The sequence below is a fragment of the Tursiops truncatus genome, chromosome 20 (assembly GCF_011762595.2).
Source record: "Tursiops truncatus isolate mTurTru1 chromosome 20, mTurTru1.mat.Y, whole genome shotgun sequence".
Lineage (NCBI taxonomy): Eukaryota > Metazoa > Chordata > Mammalia > Artiodactyla > Delphinidae > Tursiops > Tursiops truncatus.
Window position 1 is genome coordinate 1,686,365 of NC_047053.1, and position 20,509 is coordinate 1,706,873.

The 20,509-nt window shown below is 40.8% G+C and overlaps 1 protein-coding gene across 3 annotated transcripts in view; it reads right to left on the reverse strand.

The window, feature by feature from the left end:
* LOC101333194 (multidrug and toxin extrusion protein 2) overlaps positions 1-20,509 on the reverse strand; it is a 154,095-nt gene that overhangs the window by 64,093 nt on the left and 69,493 nt on the right. The window lies entirely within an intron of this gene.

Here is a 20,509-nt window from a genome sequence, read left to right on the forward strand (position 1 = left end):
GCAGTATTTTCCACCCCCAATTCTGTAGCCCATCTTTTCACTTTCTCAATAGTGTCTGCTCTATGAACAAAGAGTTTTTAATTTTGATGAAGCCCAATTTATCTATCTTTTCTGTTGCTTTCATTTTTGTTGTCATATCTAAAAATCCACTGCCACACTGTCAGAAAAAAAATTAAGACTCTTTCCAGTGTGACTTGTTAAGGAGCTTGGAAGTCATCACCCTGTCCTCAAAAAAAAAAGAGCAGCATGAGTCATTTCTCTTCTGCCACCAAACGGGGGGGGGCTTTTCACGCCAACAACCAATGCTCCAAATCTTCCAACACCAGCAGGATGTGCAGTGATTCCGTTCAACTGTGACACTAACCATGTGTCAGACCCCATGGGTTAAGGGCTCAGTCCCATGAGACTGCCACCCATACTTTTGACTGACAGTCTATAAACTGGGGTTCTTGTGACCCTCTCCTTGTTCAGTAGTTTGCTAGAACAGCTTACCAGGGACTCAGGAAAACACTTCCCATAGGATTACTTGTTTGTTATAAAGGATACAACTAGGAAGAGCCACATGGAAGAGATGCACAGGGTCAAGTACAGGGGTGATGGTGCTCAGGTGGTCTTTCTGATGACCAGCCGCCCTCCTGAAGCTACGGAGGTGCCCCCCACCATGAGTCACGTTATTAGCATTAAACCCTAAACCTGAAACTTCTCTACAAAATAGTCTGTTTTTAAAATGGGCACACGATCTGCACTGACATTTCTCCAAAGATGATGTACAAATTGCCAATACACACATGGAAAGATGCTTAACATCTCAGCCATTAGACAAATGCAAAGGAAAACTCCAAGGAGATACCACTGCACATGCGCTAACTGGCTGTAGTAAACACAGATGCAAGCACTGGCGTAGATGCGGAGAATCTGCAACCCTCATACGTTACCAGGAGGAATGTCAGATGGTGCCGCCACACAATTTCACAGTTCCAGAAAAAGTGAAACAGGGTTACCACCTGACTCAGCAGCTGTACTCCTGGGCACATACCCAAAGAACTGAAAACATGTCCACACAGAAACTTCTACATGAATGTTCCTAGCAGCATTATTCAAGACAGCCAAAAACTGTTTAATGAAATTATAATATTCAAAATGCCCAGTTTTCAATACAAAATTACTGTGCACGCAAAGAATCAAGAATGTATGGCCACTTACCAGGAAGAAAAGGTTAATAGACACTATCCCCGAATGAATACGCCCAGACGGAGACAAAGGAACTAGGAGCACGATCTCAACACCGAGAGAAAGTACAGGAACCAAACAGAAATCCTGGAGCTGAATAACACGAAACCCGAAGTGAAAATGTCACTGCAGGGGTTCTGCGGCAGATTGGGGCAGGCAGAAGAAAGCCGGGGAAGTTGAAGGAAGGACTGATCTGACACCAACTGGGCGTTTACAACTTAGGTCAAGTCTGCCACTAACTAACTGGAGTCGACATCAGGTCCCACAAGTTAAAGAACCGCATCTCCAAAAAGACTGCCCTTCAGATGCCAGCCGCGAGTGGGGTCCCCAGGCCAGCCACAAATAGCCAATAAGCACAAGAATAGATGCTGCACATCATTAGCCATTTAGAAAATGCACATTAAAACCACAATGATAGCACTTCACACCTATTATGATGCCTGTAATCACACAGTAAAAAAATTTAAGTGTTGGTAAGGGTGTGGAGAAAGCTGGAGCCCTTGTGCATTGCTGGTGAGAATGTAAAGTGGTGCAAGCTACTGTGAAAAATAGTTTGGCGCTTCCTCAAAAACTTAAACATAGAAATACTGTACTATCCAGCAATTCCACTACTAGGTTATACCCAAAGGAATTAAAAGCAGGGACTCAAACAGATGCTTGTACACCAGTGTTCGTCACAGCATTACTCATGATAGGTGATGGAAACAACCCAAGTGTCCATCACAAATGTATGGATTTATATGTATACAAAGGAATATTACTGAGCTATAAAAAGAATGAAATTCTGACACATGCTACCACAGGGATGAATCTTGAGAACATTATGCTAAGTGAAATAAGCCAGATACAAGAGGACAAAAATTGTAGGATTCCACTTACATGAGGTACCTGGAGTAGGGAAATTCATAGAGACAGAAAGAATAAAAGGTACCAGGGATTGGGGGGGAAATGGGGAGTTATTATTTAATGGGTACAGGGTTTCTGTTTGGGATGATGAAAAGGATCTGGAAATGGACAGTGGTGACAACTGAACAACAGTGAATGTACTTAATGCCAATGAAATCTACATGAAAATGACAACTTTTATGCTATATAGTAGTACAATAGAAAGGATGAAAGGCAGAAAAATTAATGCTAATATATCGATATGTACTGCTGTTCTTGGAAAAAGGAACAGAAGAAGTATTCAAACAAGTAATAGCATGAAGTCTGACACTTTAATGGGTACTCTGTGCCTAAAAAACGAACAAAAATCAATACTAAGAGCCTGATGACAGTTCTGTTCTCGGATGACAAGTAATGTCTAGATCTTTAGAAAGAAAGAGCGAATCACCTACAAAGCAGGAAAAAAAATCAGGTGGCTTCGCAATTTCTTCTGCATAGCTGCATTAATTTCTGGCGGACACTACAGCAATGTCTATAAAGTTCTGAAGCAAGAAAAATGTGACCCAGGACCAACTGTCCCTCAGATGCTCAATAAAGCCAACAAACACATAAATATCCTCAAGCATGTAACACCTCAGCAGATACAGCACCCCTGGCTATTAAAAAAAAAAAACTGCTTGCAATCAAAGTAATTCAGGAATTGGACTCTGGTAGAAGGACCGGCAATATGGAAATAAGGAAGTAATAAGGCTCAAGAACAATGTGAGTTGTGAGCACAGAACAGAAGGTAAATGTAAAGATAATGTTTTTTAAAAAATCAGGAGGCAGGGAATGCAGAGGTGGGAGAAAGCATAAATTATGTTTTCATATCAGTAAATCCTATGGAAGGTTGAAAGGTGGGGTCTAAACAAGCTTTAACTTCTTCCCCCCCCCCGCCCCCCGCCCCCGCCCCGGTACGCTGGGCTCTCACTGCTGTGGCCTCTCCCGCTGCGGAGCACAGGCCCAGCCGCTCCGCAGCATGTGGGATCCTCCCGGACCGGGGCACGAACCCGTGTCCCCTGCACCGGCAGGCGGACTCTCAACCACTGCGCCACCAGGGAAACCCCTTCAACTTCTTTTTTTAAATAACTCTTTTTTACACTAAGATATTTAAATTAAATACTGTCTCATTATGAAACCTCACTTGAAATTCAGCAGTTCAGTTTCACTTTAGTCTTTCATTGAATTTAAGAGTAAATTTAATTGCATTTAAAAATAGTACTACAGATAATCCCATTGCTATCAGCTTATTTACTTTCTATCCTCACGTGTATGTACGTATGAGAGAGATCTGGAGTGACATCCACCAAATGTCACAAGTAGTGTTATCTCTGAGAGGAGGAATCTGGAATTATTTTTTTCCTCTTTGCTTTGTATAATTCCGTATTACTTAAATTTTTAAAACTGATGACTAATGTCATTTTTACAAAACAACAGTAAGTTATTTCTTTACAAAGAAGTGGGCCCTTCACGCACTAAGGCCATGAAATATTCAAGAACTTTTCAGGGCAGCGGAGACAAGGACCCCACCAGACACCTCCACCTCCGCTGACCCCCAGCAGGGGCCCACAGCCTGGAGAAGGTCCCTGGACATTCTGAAAGCCAGACTGTCACAGTGTGATCTCAGATTCGTTTTTTTGAAAGTGTGTGACAGAGAGGTTCCCAAACTTCCCTGGTCAGTGGCACCGTTAGTGCCTTAGCAGTATGTTTTTCACGGCACCCTGTGGCCAAAAGACATACGTATTCATTAATTAGTTAAGTTGATAGTTACTCATAGCCTAACAACTTAGTAGCTATTTTAAAAATAATACACATAAATGGAAAAAAATAATAGTCTTTTTTGTCTCATTCTTAAGTGGACGCCTGCACCTGCTGGGCACTGAACAACTGCTCAGGCCCTGAGGTCAGGTTGGACGCTGCCACCCTCACTGCGTTTTTCACACTCTTTCACACAACTTTTTATCACAGCAACTGCTGAGATAAGTTTTGCAAAGATATGACGACATCATTAAAAAAATACATGCGTTCTAATGTTAGAGCTGTGAAATGCCTTCAGGTGATACCTTGCGTGGTGTATAACAGGCATTAAGCCTCATTCTGTTCCCCTTGAAATTTTAAAATACTCTGAAATGTGCCTGTGGATTCACTGCTATCCCCATAGCACCTTGGCCCAGAGTTTGGGAACCAAACCATGAGTACATATAAGAAAAAAGTCTGAAAGTATACAGCACATTACAGAGGATACTTCTGAGTGATGGTATTACAGATAGTTTTTACTTCTCTATACTTCTCTGTATTTACTGGAAAAAAAATTATGCATTACTTTTACAATCAGGACAAGCAAACAATTAGGCAGCCACCAGATTCCCAAACATTAAAAATTAAAGCAATATCAAGAGTTCCGTATGATCCAGCAATCCCACTCCTGGGCATATATCCGGAAAAAACAAAAACTCTAATTTGAAAAGACACATGCACCCCAATGTTCATAATGGCACTATTCACAATAGCCAAGACATGGAAGCAACCTAAATGTCCATCGACAGATGAATGGATAAAGAGGATGTGGTACATATATACAATGGAGTATTAGCCATAAAAAAGAATGGAATAATGCCATTTGCAGCAACATGGATGGACCTAGAGGTTATCATAATAAGTGAAGTTAGAAAGAGAAAAACAAATACCATGTGACATCACTCATGTGGAATCGAAAAAAAATGATACAAATGAACTTATTTACAGAACAAATAGACTCACAGAAAACAAACGGTTACCAAAGGGGAAAAGGGGGCAGGGATAAATTGCAAATTTGGGATTAACAGATACACACTATATATAAAGTAGATAAATCAACAAGGACCTACTGTATAGCACAGGAAACTACTCAATATATTGTAATGACCTATAATGAAAATTATCAGTTATAATGTACATATATATATATATAAAACTGAAACACTTGGCTGTACGTCTGAAACTAACACGACATTGTAAACTACTCAAAACAAAGGCCATATCAAGTGTCATCAAGGATGTGAAGTACTTGTAGAACCACTCTGGTTTTTAAAAAAATTTTAAAAAATTTTTTTAGGGCTTCCCTGGTGGCACAGTGGTTAAGAATCCACCTGCCAATGCAGGGGACACAGGTTCAAGCCCTGGTCCGGGAAGATCCCACGTGCCTCGGAGCAACTAAGCCCGTGTGCCACAGCTACTGAGCCTGCGCTCTAGAGCCCATGAGACACAACTACTGAGCCCGCACACCTAGAGCCCGTGCTCCGCAATAAGAGGAGCCACCGCCATAAGAAGCCTGCGCACCGCGATGAAGAGTAGCCCCGGCTCGCCACAACTAGAGAGAGACGGCGCACAGCAACAAAGACCCAATGCAGCCAAAAATAAATAATTAAAATCAATTACAGAAAAAATTAAAAAAATTTTTTTTTGCCACGCCACGTGGCATGTGACATCCTAGTTCTCCCATCAGGGACTGAACCTGCGCCCCCTGCATTAGAAGCGTGGAGTCTTAACCACTGGACCACCAGGGAAGTCCCATGTACAATCACTTTGGAAGACAGTTTGTATTATCTAGTAAAATTGAAGATAAATAAATAAAGCCTATGATTAATTCCATTACTAGGTGTGCTCTAGAGAAAACTGTTCACATGTGTGTGTTGGTACCTGTAGAGGAATATTCACTGCAGCACTGTAATAGCCCCAAATAGAAACCACGCAAAAGCTTGTCTAAGGTAGAATAGATAAGTGTGGTGTCTGCATTCAATGGGATCCTACACAAAAGGGAACATGAATGAATTACAGATCCATGCACTGATGTGGGTGAATTTCACAAACGTAAACCTAAGTTAAAGAAACAAGGAATGAAGGCATATGTAAGAATGGCTCCGTTCAGAAAAGAGGAATGAACATGAAAAACCAAAATACAAAATAGGTTGTTTATGGAAACATTTATAGGTGACAAAACCAAGAAGAAAAAAGAAAGTGTGAGGTGGGTTGGTCCAGGAAAGGGAAGGAAGTAATGGGTCGTAGGACTGATTCATAAACATTCTACATATTTTCCACATGCTTTGCCCATTTTTTTCTATTAGGCTGTTGGTCATTTTTTTCTTGATTTTTAGAAGCTCTTTATGTGAGGGAAATGTCCGTATACAGGGGCTTATCCACTAATAAATATGGCTTCACCAGGGTCCTGGAATCCAACCTGCTTCAGATGAATGACTGTTCCTTTGGGTGAGGAGACAGAAGTGGAAAAGGGCGGGAGATTTCACCTCCTCTTATGTCTCAGATATGGTTCAAGAAGCAGTAATTATATGCTGTTTTCAAAAAACAGGGGCTCCTTTGGCGGTCCAATGGCTAAGACTCTGTGCTCCCAATGCAGGGGGCCTGGGTTCGATCCCTGATTAGGGAACTAGATCCCACATGTGTGCCGCAACTAAAGATCCCGCACGACACAACTAAGAGCCGGCGCAGCCTAAATAAATATTTAAAACAAACAAACACAACTAAAATGAAGAAGAAGCATTAACAATTTAAAGGTAGGTTTAAAAATTAGATCAAAGTGCAGACTAAACACCTATATCACTCTTCCTCTTGCTTCAAATACCATTAGTGGACTAGACATTTTGAGGAATTCCTAGCTGATGAAAAGCTAGCTGATGGAGTCAGATTGACAGCAAACTAAAGTAGGAGAAGCCAGAGCCCAGATTATAAGTAGAAGGTTACTATAAACAGCAGTTTCCAACCAAACGCCAGAGGATCACCAAGCCAGGTGACATGCAAACAGCAGAGGTCTCTGGGCCACCCTCAGGATAAGGGATGTACGTTCCATCCGGAGGAGCTGGCGCGACCAGGCTCCTCTCCTTCCTCAGGATACGGAGTTGCTGGCAGCTGCCACAACTTTCTCAACAGAGCACACACTCCACCCGAGGAGCTGGCGGGCTACGTGCCGGCACCTGGGAATGGAGCGGAGCAGAGCTCAGGGGACTGGAAATTGGCAGGAGCTGCCAGCACTCGGGCTCTGCAGCCTGCCCGGTGCAGTCACACAGGTAGGACGTGTGAGGTGCACACGCTGAAGGAGACAGACAAGAGCCCCACGATTTACGCCTGACAAGATCACCTACCCAGAAAATACAGAGAAGCTGAGAAATTACTGGAGCAAATCAGAGGCTTCAGAAAACCTGTAAGAGACAAGATCAACTTTCAAACCAATAGCTTTCCTATATGTCATCAATTACCAATGAGAACTTGGTTAAAGATCACATTCAAAATAGCAAAAACAAACACACCTACGGAAAATCTAAATACCTATTAATAAGGCCTGGCAGGAAGCAGGCAAAACGCCCGGGAAGACACGTGTATTGATGCTGGTCTCCCCTCAGCAGGAGAAGCAGCTGCCCTACCTTTCCTCGGTTCCTCCCCCGGGGCCCCTGACTCTGGAGCCAGGACTGTGTGCTCAGTTCCCTGTCCCCAAGGTCAAAGGCAGCAGAAGCCAGGAGGCGCTCCCATCCCTCCCAGCTCGCCTTCCACCTCCTCCCTGACAGCTGCCCCGTAGGCCTGTGGCTCCAGCGGCCCCTGGGGTAAATGGATCTGACGCGGTCCGCACACACCTGCTACCGCTTCTGCTCCCTGGCTGAACCCTGACAGACACAGTACATTTCTAAGGTCAAGCCGCAAGGAAAACACTGAATTCTACCGCTTGGGCAGAAGCGTGCTCTCAGCAAACAGGTGGCTGCTGATTGGCAGAGCCAGAAATGGATTTTCGAAAAATTACTGAAAATTTTGCTGTCTCCATGAGTCTTAGCAAGTGTTCCAGAATTATAAATGTCAATATTCTAAACTTCATAGCCTATGTAGAATTACCTGGAACCTGGAATGTTAGCTTCTTTTCACCCAATTTTCTTTATCTCAGTCAGTCAGTAAACAGTAAGATTTATCCAGAACTAGGTACTTGCACTCAGAGTAACATTCAAAATACTGACCCCATCTTAACTCTGTGTCTTTAAACGAGTTCCTTACTTTTCTCCATTTGCTCGACTGTAAAATGTGGACAATATATTCCCTACCTCATAGAATTATAGGGACTATACATGAGATGATCATGAAAAGCTGTTTAGCAAAATGCTTACTACAAAGCAAAAATAAATGTTAGCAATTATTATTTTGGTCATTCGTTACTAAAAACGTATTTTTAAAATGGACAAATGTTTGAGGTCTGGTGTCCCTGGGGCGGAACAGGCAAAATGCACATCCACACCCCCCAGAGCTTACGTGGGTGTCTGTGAACACTAGTTTTATAGAAGAGCAAAGAGGAGACTCCCTGAGGGTGTGAGACATATCGCAAGTTCCCTTCTACTCCTCGTTTTTTGAGTGTTTTATCATAAAAAGGTGTTGAATTTTGTCAAGTGCATTTTCTGCATCAGTGAAGATGATTGTATGGTTTTTTTCCTCTTCGTTCTATTAATGCAGGGGTGTGTGTGTGTGTGTGTGTGTGTGTGTGTATTTTTTTCTTTATCCCAGAGACCCTGAGAGCCCCTCCCTTTACTTAGTGCTTCTTAATCTGCAAGCCAACAACCTTGGAAAGGTCATTTCAAGGTTGGGTTTCCAGGCACTTCCTGAGCCTTCCAAGTTGTTGTTTTTTGTTTTTTTTTTTTGCGGTACGCGGGCCTCTCACTGCCGTGGCCTCTCCCGTTGCGGAGCACAGGCTCCGGCCGAGCAGGCTCAGCGGCCTTGGCTCACGGGCCCAGCCGCTCCGCAGCATGTGGGATCTTCCTGGACCGGGGCACGAACCCGTGTCCCCTGCATCGGCAGGCGGACTCTCAACCACTGCACCACCAGGGAAGCCCCCTCTTTTTTGATTTTTTTAAAAAAATTTTAATTTTTTTTGGCCGCACTGTATAGCATGTGGGATCTCAGTTCCCCGACCAGAGATCGAACCCACACCCCCTGCAATGGAAGCGTGGAGTCTTAGCCTCTGGACCACCAGGGAAGTCCCTAATGTGATATATTATATCAATTAATTTTTGTATGCTGCATTTCTGAGATAAATCTCACTTGGTAAATGGCGTATATGCTTTCAACATGCTACTGGAGTTAGTTGGCTAGTATTCTGTCGAGGACTTTTGCATCAATATTCGTAAGGATATTGGTCTCTAGTTTTCTTGTGATGTCTTTGTCTCGTTTTGATATCATGGTAATATGCTGACTTCACAGAATTAGTTAGGAAGGATGCCATCCTCTTCCATCCTTTTCAAAGACTTTGAGAACGACTGCTGTTAATTCTTCTTTAAATGTTCGGCAGAATTCACCAGCGAAACAATCTGGTCCTTTTTTTTTTCTTTTTTTTAATGGGAGGTTTGTTTTATTACTGATTCAACCTCTTTAATTGTTGTAAGTCCTTTCAGATTTTCTATTTCTTCTTGAGTTAGTTTTGGTAGTTGATCTGTTCTAGGAATTCTTCCATTTTACCTAGGCTATCTAATTTGTTGGTGTATAATTATTCATAGTATTCTTTTACAATCCTTTTTATTTCTATAAGGTCAATAGCAATGTCCCTACTTTCATATCTGATTTTATTAATTTGTGTATTTTCTCTTTTTTTTCATATTCAGTCTAGATAAAGTTTTGCCAATTTTCTTATCTTTTCAAAGAAACAACTTTTGGTTTTCTTGATTCTAGTTTTTCTGTTCTCTATTTGTCTATCTTGGCTCTAGCCTTTATTATTTCCTTCCTTCTGTTGGCTTTGAATTTAGTTTGCTTTTCCTTTTTAGTTCCTTGAGGTGTAAAGTTAAGCTGTTGATTTAAGATATTTCGTCTTTTTAATAAAGATATTTACAGCTATAAAGATCTCTCTGAGAACTGCTTTCATGGCTTTCATGCCGTTAAGTCCTGGTGTGTTGTTTAATTTGTCTCAAACTATTTTCTAATTTCCCTTGTGTCTACTTCTTTGGACCATTGGTTGTTTAAGGCTGTGTTGTTTAATTTCCACACATTTTTGAATTTTCAAGTTTTCCTTCTGTTACTGATTTCTAGGTTCATTTCATTGTTGTCAGGGAAGATACTTTGTATGATTTCAGTCTATTTAACTAAGAATTGTTTGGGGCTTCCCTGGTGACACAGTGGTTAAGAATCTGCCTGCCATGGGTTCGAGCCCTGGTCCAGGAAGATCCCACAGGCCGCGGAGCAACTAAGCCTGTGCACCACAACTACTGAAGCCTGAGCACCTAGAGCCTGTGCTCCACAACAAGAGAAGCCACCGCGATGGGAAGCCTGTGCACCGCAACGAAGAGTAGCCTCCACTCGCCACAACTAGAGAAAGCCCACGCACAGCAACGAAGACCCAACATAGCCAAAGATAAATAAATAAAATAAAAATAAAAAAATAATTGTTTTAAGGCCTAACTTATGGTCTATCCAGGAGAATATTCTATGTGAACTTGAGAAGAGTGTATACTCTGCCATTGTTGGGTGAAGGACTGCTGTGTCTGTCAGCTTTAGAGTGTTGTTCAAATCTTCTATTTCCTTACTGACCTTCTGTTTAGCTGTCCCATCCATTATAGAAAGTTGGGTACTGCAGTCCCCAAGTATTATAGTAGAACTGTTTATTTCTTTCTCCAGTGATGCTAATTTTGATCAGGCTCTGTTGCTGGGTGAGTATCTGTTTACAGTTGTTTTACCCCCTGATGGATTGACCTTTATCAACATATAGTGTCCTCAGTGACTCCTGTACCAGTGTGACCTAAAGTCTATTTTGTCTGATGCTAGTGTAGCCACTCCAGTTCTCTTTTGGTTGCAATTTGCACGGAATATCTTCTTCCATCCTTTCACTTTCAACCTATTTGTCTTTGTACCTAGAGTCTCCTCTAGGCTGCATATAGTTGGATCATGTTTCTTTATCAATTCTGCCGATCGCTGCCTTTTAATTGGAGAGTTTAATCCATTTACATGTAAACTAATTACTGATAATAAAGGACTTCTGTTATTTTACTATTTGTTTCCCAAATGCCGTGTGTCTTTCTTGTCCCTCAGTTCATCCATTACTGCCTTCTTTTGTGTTGAATGAATTTTTTCTTCATATACTGTTTGATTCTCTCTTCATTTTCTTTTTCTGTAGATTTTTTAGTTTTTTCTTAGTGGCTACACTGGGGCTTACAATTAGCACATTAAATTTATAACATTTAATTAATTAAATGAATTAATTAATAATTAATGAATTAATACCAACTTAGTTTTTTAAAATTAATTAATTTTACTTTTGGCTGCATTGGGTCATTGCTGCGCGTGGGCTTTCTCTAGTTGCGGTGAGCGGGGACTACTCTTCCTTGTAGTGTGCGGACTTCTCTTTGTGGTGACTTCTTTTGTCGTGGAGCATGGGCTCTAGGCACATGAGCTTCAGTAGTTGTGGCACACAGGCTCAGTAGTTGTGGCTCATGGGCTCTAGAGCACAGGCTCAGTAGTTGTGGCGCAAGGGCTTAGTTGCTCTGCAGCATGTGGGATCTTCCCGGACCAGGGCTCGAACCCGTGTGCCCTGCATTGGCAGGCGGATTCTTAACCACTGTGACACCAGGGAAGCCCCCAATTTAGTTTTTATCTCATTTTACTGTGCTTTGCAGATACTGTGGTTTTTTACAAATTGAAGGTTTGTGTCAACCCTGCATCAAGCAAGCCTACTGGCGCCATCGTTCCAACAGCATTTGCTCGCTTGGCGTCTCTGCGTCACATTTTAGTAATTCTTGCAATATTTCAAACTTTTTTATAATTATTATATTTGTTATGGTGATCTCTGACCAGTGATCTTTGATAGTACTATTGTAATTGTTCTGGCATTTTTTAGCAATAAAGTATTTTTAAATTAAGGTGTACATAGTTTATTTAGACATAATGCTGTAGCATACTTAATTAGACTACAGTAGTGTAAACATAACTTTTATATGTACTGGGAAACCAAAAAATTCATGTGAGACTCACTTGTTAAGAAACCTACTTTATCGTGGTGGTCAGGAACTGAACCTGCAGTGTGTCCAACATGTGGCTATATACAAAAACTCTGCTCCTAAATAGATCTGAGTCCCTCCTTTATGTTATTGTCACAAATTAAATCTTTATATATTGTATGCCTATTATGTTTATAATTATAACCTTTTTTGGGGCTCCACCGTGTGGCTTGTGGGATTTTAGTTCCCTGACCAGGGATCAAACCAGGGCCCCTGGGAGAGGAAGCACAGAGTCCTAACCACTGGACTGACAGGGAATTCCCTATAATTATAATTTTATATTTATAGGGAGAGACAAATGTAATAATAATATTGGCTTTTATATTTGACTATGTAGTTACTTTTATCAGTGATTCTCATTTCTTCACATTGCTTTGTATTATTGCCTAAGGCCCCTTCATTTCAACCTAAAAGACTCCCCTTTGCATTTCTTATAGTGCAGGCCTACTAGTGACACATTTTCTCAGCTCTTGTTTATCTGGGAGTGTTTTAATATTCCTGTCCTCTGCACAGTTCTGCCAAATAAAGATTTCTGGTTGACAGTTTTTTCTTTCAGAACTTTAAATCTGTCATCCCCCCATCTTCTGGCCTCCACGGTATTTGATGGGAAAGTGGCTGTCAGTCTTACTGAGGACTCCCTTCTGCATGATGAGTCACTTCTTTCCTGCTTTCAAAATTCTCCCGTTGTCTTTGTCTTTGTACAACTTGATTGTAACACGTCTCAGTGTGGATCTCTTCGAATTTATCTTGCTTTGAGCTAACTGAGGTTACTGGATTTGTAGATCCAAGTATTTCATCGACTTGGGCAAGTTTCTGACCTTTCTTCAAATATTCCTCCTGCTCCTTTTATCCTCTTCCGGCACTCCCATTATGAATATGTTGCTACACTGGATGGTGTCTTATAGGTCTTTAGGCTCTGCTTATTTTTGTTCAATCCTTTTTTTCCTTTCTGCTCCTCATACTGGATAATCTCAAGTGACCTATTCTGATATAATAAAGAATATATCTGGATTCTGACCTTCAGTTCCTGGCACAGAGCTTTAAAAACGCTTGGACTTTCCTCAGTGATAGGAGTGTTTGTAGCATGAGGTGACACATGCAGGTGCCCTTAGATAGCTGCAGGATGGGGGCTGGTCACTAAAAAACCAACCACACATGTAGAGGGTTGGAAATTTCAGCCTCACCTCCCTGATCTCCCCGAGAGAGGCTAGAGAGTGAGTTCAATCACATGGCCAATGGTGTAATTAATCATATCTATGTATCAATAATAAAACTCCATATAAAAATTCTGGACTGTAAAACCCAGGGGAGCTTCCTGCTTGATGAACACTTGATATGCTGGGAGGGTGATGGGCCCAGACCCCGAGAGCAGAGGGCCTGGAAGCTCTGCATCATCTCTGGCCCCCAGACCTTGCCTTACTTACTATATCCGGTGTTCCTCAGTTGTTTCTTTTATAAAATTCATAATCATAAGTATAGCATTTTCAGTGTGTTCTGTGACACACTCTGGCCAAGTACAGAATGGAGGAGGCTATGGGAAATGCCGAATTTATAGTCTAGTCAGCTGGGCAGAAGTGTGGGTATCCTGGCATCCCACTTGTGGCGGGTACCTGAAGGGAGGGCAGTCTGCTGAGGAACTGCCCTTCAGCTTGTGGCATCTGATGCTCCTAACTTGAGTTCAGAACTGAATTGAATTGAGTTGTAGACACACAGGTGGTGTTAGCAGAGTCCTATCTTGAAGTTCATTGATTCTTTCTTCTACCTATTCCAATTTGCTCCTAAAACCACCAAGTAGTATTTTCATTTCAGATACAGTATTATTTAGGATTTCTATTTGGTTCCTATATTTCCTATTTCTTGTTGGAATTCTCTATTTGTTGAGACATCATGCTCTTGGTTTCCTTTAGCTCTTTGAGCATTTTAAGACTGTTAATTTAGGGACTTCCCTGGTGGCGCAGTGGTTTAAGACTCCACGCTCCCAATGCTAGGGGCCCGGGTTCAATCCCTGGCCAGGGAACTAGATCCCACATGCATGCTGCAACTTAGAGGTCGCATGCCACAACTAAGGAGGCTGTGTGCTGCAACTAAGGAGCCTGTGAGGCACAACTAAAGGAGGCACAACTAAGACCCAGTGCAACCAACCAAATAAATAAATAAATAGATAAATATTAAAAAAAAAAAAAGACAAAGTATTTCTCAGGAAAGTTCACTGTCTGGCTTCTTCAGGTACAGTGTCTGTTAATCTTTTCTTACTGTGAAGTGGCCATACATGTCTGATTTTTTGCATTCCTAGTAATTTTATATTAAAAATTGGGAATTTTGACTATTACAATCTGGCAATTCTGGAGTCAGATACTTTCCACTCCCATTGCTTGATAAAGATTCCTTTTTTTTTTTTTTTTTTTTACTTTTTAAAACTTATTTTTGTTAGAACAGTATTCTTTATAGTGTATGGCCACTGGGTCTCTGCTCCATTACCGTGGTCACCTAGTGATTTCACAGAGATTTCCTTGAAGAGTTTTTGGCTATTCTGAATAGTGCTTCTGGGAACATTCGTGTAGAAGTTTCTGTGTGGACATGCGTTTTCGATTCTCTTGGGTATATACCCAGGAGTACAACTGCCGGGTCATGCAGTAACTCTATGCTTCACTTTTTGAGGAACTGTGAAATTGTTTTCCACAGTGGCTGCACTATTTCTCCAAATCTAGGCCAACACTTGTCATTACTGCCACCAAGTGTATGTGGTATCTGCTGTGTTTTCATTTGTATGAGTCAATGGCTAATATATTGAGTATCCTCATGTGCTTACTGTCCATTTTTATATTATCCACTTTGTATTGTCCATTTTTATATTATCCTTGGAGGAATGCCAATGCAGACCCTTTGCCCATTTTAAAAAGACTTAATTTTTAAAGCAGTTTTGGGTTTACAGAAAAATTTCACCGAAGCACATAGTTCCCATAAATGCTGCCCCTCACAGACCCATGCACAGATTCTATTATTAACATTGTGCATTAGAGGGATAAATTTGTTACAATTGATGAATGAACATTGCTACATTATTATTAACTAAAGTCCACAGTTTACATTGGGGTTGACTCTTGGTATCATCTAGTTCGATGGGTTCTTTTGACAAATGTATTTCATGTACCCACCATGACAGTATCATACAGAGTTAGCGTCACTGCCCTAAAAATGCCTCTTGCTCATGGCCTACTCTCTCCCCACACCCAAAGCCCTGGCAGCCACCGATCCTTATTATGGTTTTGCCAACTCCAGCATGTCACACAGCTGGAATCACAGGGTATGGAGCCTTTTCAGACTGGCCGCTCTCACTTAGGGATCCTCCAGGTCTTCTCACGGCTTGAGAGCTCTTTTCTTTTTACCACTGAGTAAAATTCCTTTGTATGGATGTAGTACAGTTTGATTATCTAGTCGCTGATTGAAGCACATCTGGTTGCTTCCAAGTTTGGGCAATGAAGGATAAAGTTGCTGCTGGACTTCCCTGGTGGTGCAGTGGTTAAGAATCCGCCTGCCAATGCAGGGGACACAGGTTTGAGCCCTCGTCCGGGAAGATCCCACATGCCGTGGAGCAACTAAGCCCGTGTGCCACAGCTACTGAGCCTGCGCTCTAGAGCCCGCAATCCACAGCTACTGAGCCCGTGTGCCTAGAGCCCATGCTCTGCATAAGAGAAGACACTGTAATGAGAAGCCTGTGCACCGCAATGAAGAGTAGCCCCCACTTGCTGCAGCTAGAGAAAGCCCATGTGCAGCAACGAAAACCCAATGCAGCCAAAAATAAATAAATAAAATAAATTTTTTAAAAAGAGAATAAAGTTGCTAGGGACTTCCCTGGGGGTCCAGTGGGTAAGACTCTGCACTCCCAATGCAGGGGGCCAGGTTCAATCCCTGGTCAGGGAACTAGATCTTGCATGCACGCCACAACTAAGAGTCGTGTCCTGCAACTAGAAGTCTGCATGCCACAACCAAGAAGTCCACATGCTGCAACTGAGTCCTGTGTGCTGCAACTGGGACTGAGCACAGCCAAAAATAAAAAAAAATAAAAAGAAATGATGAAGCTGCTATTAACATTTGTGTCCAAGGTTTATATGTAAATGTAAGTTTTCAACTCATGTGGGTTAATGAGTGCACCGTGAACACTGGGCAATATTGTAAGCCTATGCTTACCTTTGTGAGAAACTGTCAAACTCTCCCGAAGTGGCTGTACCATTTTGGGCTCCTACCAACACTGTATGAGCGTTCCTGTTGTTCCACATCTCTGCAGGCATTGGGTGTTGTCAGCGTTCCAGATTGGCCATAGGTAAAATCTAACAGGTAGATTAGATTCTAATAGGTATACAGTGCTATCTCATTGTTGATTTAATCTGCAATTCCCTGATGACTTACGGTGTTGAGCATCTTTTCATATGCTTATTTGCCATCTATACTCTTTGATAAGGTAACTATTCAGATCTTTTGACCATTTTTTAATTGGGTTGTTTTCATATTATTGAATTTAAAGTGTTCTCTCTGGGTGGCGTCAAGATGGTGGTGTGGGAAGATGCAGAGTTAGTGTCTCCCCACAACTAGGGCGCCTGCCAGCTGCTGGTGGGGGACTCTGACCCACAAGGAGACAGGAGGAACCCCAAGGTGAACTGGTAGCCAAGGCCTTCCCCCCTCTTCTTTTCCCTTCTCCTCTTTTTTTTACTATTGTGGTACTGTTGTACCTCCTGGTTGTGGACTCATGTATATTTTTACTTTTATATTCTCCCTAACATATCTGTTAGTTTCCCAATTTTATGTGTTACTTTGTCATTGTGTGTCTTTTTTTGCTGCCCCAGGCGGCTTGCAGGATCTTGTTTCACGAGCCTGGGGTCAGGCCGAATGACGCTCCTGCAGTAGGAGCTCCGAGTCTGAACCACTGGACTAACAGAGAACCTCAGACCCCAGGGAATATTCTTCGGAGTGAAGTCTCCCAGAGTTCCTCATCTCAGCACCAAGACCCACCTCTACCCGCTAGCCTACAAACCCCAGAGTTGGAAACCTCAGGCCAAACAATCAGTAAGACAGGAAAACAACTCCACTCATTAAAAAAAAAAAAAAAAAAAAAAATGAGATGGCAAAAAAGTATGTCACAGATGAAGAAGCAAGGTAAAAACCTACAAAACCAAATAAATGAAGAGGAAATAGGCAATCTCCCTGAAAAAGAATTCAGAGTAATGGTAGGAAAGATGATCCAGAATCTCAGAAATAGAATGGAGGCACAGATTGAGAAAATACAAGAAATGTTTAACAAAGATCTAGAAGAACTAAAGAACAAACAGAGATGAGCAACATAATAACTGAAATGAAAAATACACTAGAAGGAATCAATAACAGAATGAGGCAGAAGAACAAATAAGTGAGCTGGAAGACAGAATGGTGGAAATACCTGCCGAGGAAGAGAATAAAGAAAAAAGAATGAAAAGAACTGAGGACAGTCTCAGAGACCTGGGACAACACTAAACGCACCAACATTCGAATTATAGGGGTCTCAGAAGAAGAGAAAAAGAAAGAAAGCACAGAGAGTCCCATACAGGATAAACCCTAGGAAAAACACACCAACACACATATTATTAATCAAACTAACAAAAATGAAATTCAAAGAAAAAATATTAAAAGCAGCAAGAGAAAAACAAAAAATAACACACAAAGGAATCCCCATAAGGTTATCAGCTGATTTTTCAGTGGAAACTCTGCAGGCCAGAAGGGAATGGCAGGACATACTTAAAGTGATGAAAGCGAAAAACCTACAACCAAAATTACTGTACCCAGCAAGGATCTCATTCAGATTCGATGGAGAAGTCAAAAGCTTTTCAGACAAGCAAAGGCTAAGAGAATTCAGCACCACCAAACCAGCTTTACAACAAATGCTAAAGGAACTTCTCTAAGCGGGAAACACAAGAGAAGAAAAAAACCCACAAAAACAAACCCAAAACAATTAAGAAAATGGTAATAGGAACATACATATCATTAATAACTTTGAATGTAAATGGATTAAATGCCCCAACTAAAAGACACAAGACTGGCTGAATGATACAAAAACAAGACCCATATATATGCTGTCTACAAGAGACTCACTTCAGACCTAGGGACACATACAGAATGAAAGTGAAGGGATGGAAAAAGATATTCCATGGAAATGGAAATCTAAAGAAAGCTGAAGTAGCAAAACTCATATCAGAAAAAATAGACTTTAAAATAAAGACTGTTACAAAAGATAAAGAGGGACACTACATAACGATCAAAGGATCAATCCAAGAAGAAGATATAACAATTACAAATGTTTATGCACCCAACACAGGAGCACCCCAATACATAAGGCAAGTGCTAACAGCCATGAAAGGAGAAATTGACAGTACAATAAAAGTAGGGGACTTTTAACACCCCACTTACACCAACGGACAGATCATCCAAACAAAAAATAAATAAGGAAACACAAGCTTTAAATGACACAACAGACCAGATGGACCTAATTGATATTTATAGAACATTCCACCCGAAAGTGGAAGAATACACTTTCCTCTCAAGTGCACATGGAACATTCTCCAGGATAGATCACATCTTGGGTCACAAATCAAGCCTCAGAAAATTTAAGAAAATTGAAATTGTATCATGTATCTTTTCTGAGCATGACGCTATGAAATTGGAAATCAATTACAGGAAAAAAACTGTAAAATAACACAAATACATGGAAGCTAAACAGTGTGCTACTAAATAACCAAGAGATCACTGAAAAAATCAAAGAAGAAATTTAAAAAATACATAGAAACAAATGACAATGAAAACACGACGCCCCAAAACCTATGGGATGCAGCAAAAACAGTTCTAAGCGGAAGTTTATAGCAATACAATCTCACATCAAGAAACAAGAAAAATCTCAAATAAACAATCTAACCCTACATTTAAAACAACTAGAGAAACAAGAACAAAGAAAACCCAAAGTCAGTAGAAGGAAAGAAATCATAAAGATCAGAGCAGAAATAAATGAAGTAATAACTAAGAAAACAATAGCAAAGATCAATAAAACTAAAAGCTGGCTCTTTGAGAAGATGAACAAAATTGATAAACCCTTAGCCAGACTCATCAAGAAAAAAAGGGAGAGGATGCAAATCAATAAAATTAGAAATGCAAAAGGAGAAATCACAACTGACACTACAGAAATACAGAGGATTATAAGAGACTACTACAAATAACTATACGCCAATAAAATGTACAACCATGAAGAAATGGACACATTCGTGGAAAGGTACAATTTTCCAAGACAGAACCAGTCAGAAATAGAAAATATAAACAGACCTATCACAAATAATGAAATTGAAACCATAATTAAAAATCTTCCAACACACGAAAGTCCAGAACCACTGGCTTCACAGGCGAATTCTAGCAAACACTTAGAGAAGAGCTAACACCTATCCTTCTCAAACTCTTCCAAAAATTGCAGAGGGAGAAACACTCCCAAACTCATTCTATGAAGCCACCACCACTCTGATACCAAAACCAGAAAAAGATATCACAAAAAAAGAAAATTATAGACCAATATTATTGATGAACATAGATGCAAAAATCCTGAACAAAATACTAGCAAACAGAATCCAACAGCACATTAAAAGGACCATACACCATAATCAAGTGGGACTTATCCCAGGGATGCAAGGATTCTTCAATATATGCAAATCAATCAATGTGATACACCATATTAACAAATTAAGGAATTAAAACCATATGATCATCTCAATAGATGCATAAAAAGCTTTTGACAAAATTCAACACCGATTTATGATAAAAACTCTCTAGAAAATGGGCATGGAGGGAACCTACCTCAACATAATAAAGGCCATATATGACAAACCCACAGCAAGGATCACACTCAATGGTGAAAAACTGAAAGCATTTCCACTAAGATCACAAGACAAGGATGTCCACTCTCGCCACTCTTATTCAACATAGTTTTGGAAGTCCTAGCCATGGCAATCAGAGAAGAAAAAGGAATACAAATTGGAAAAGAAGAAGTAAAACTGTCACTGTTTGCTGATGACACGATACTATATATAGAAAATCCTAAAGATGCCACCAGAAAACTACTAGAACTAATCAATGAATTTGTTAAGGCTGCAGGATACAAAATTAATGCAGAGAAATCTCTGGCATTCCTATACACCAACAATGAAAAATCAGAAGGAGAAAGTAAGGAAACACTCCCATTTACCACTGCAACAAAAAGAATAAAATACCTAGGAATAAACCTGCCTAAGGAGATGAAAGATTTGCACTCAGAAAACTATAAAACACTGATGACAGAAATAAAAGAT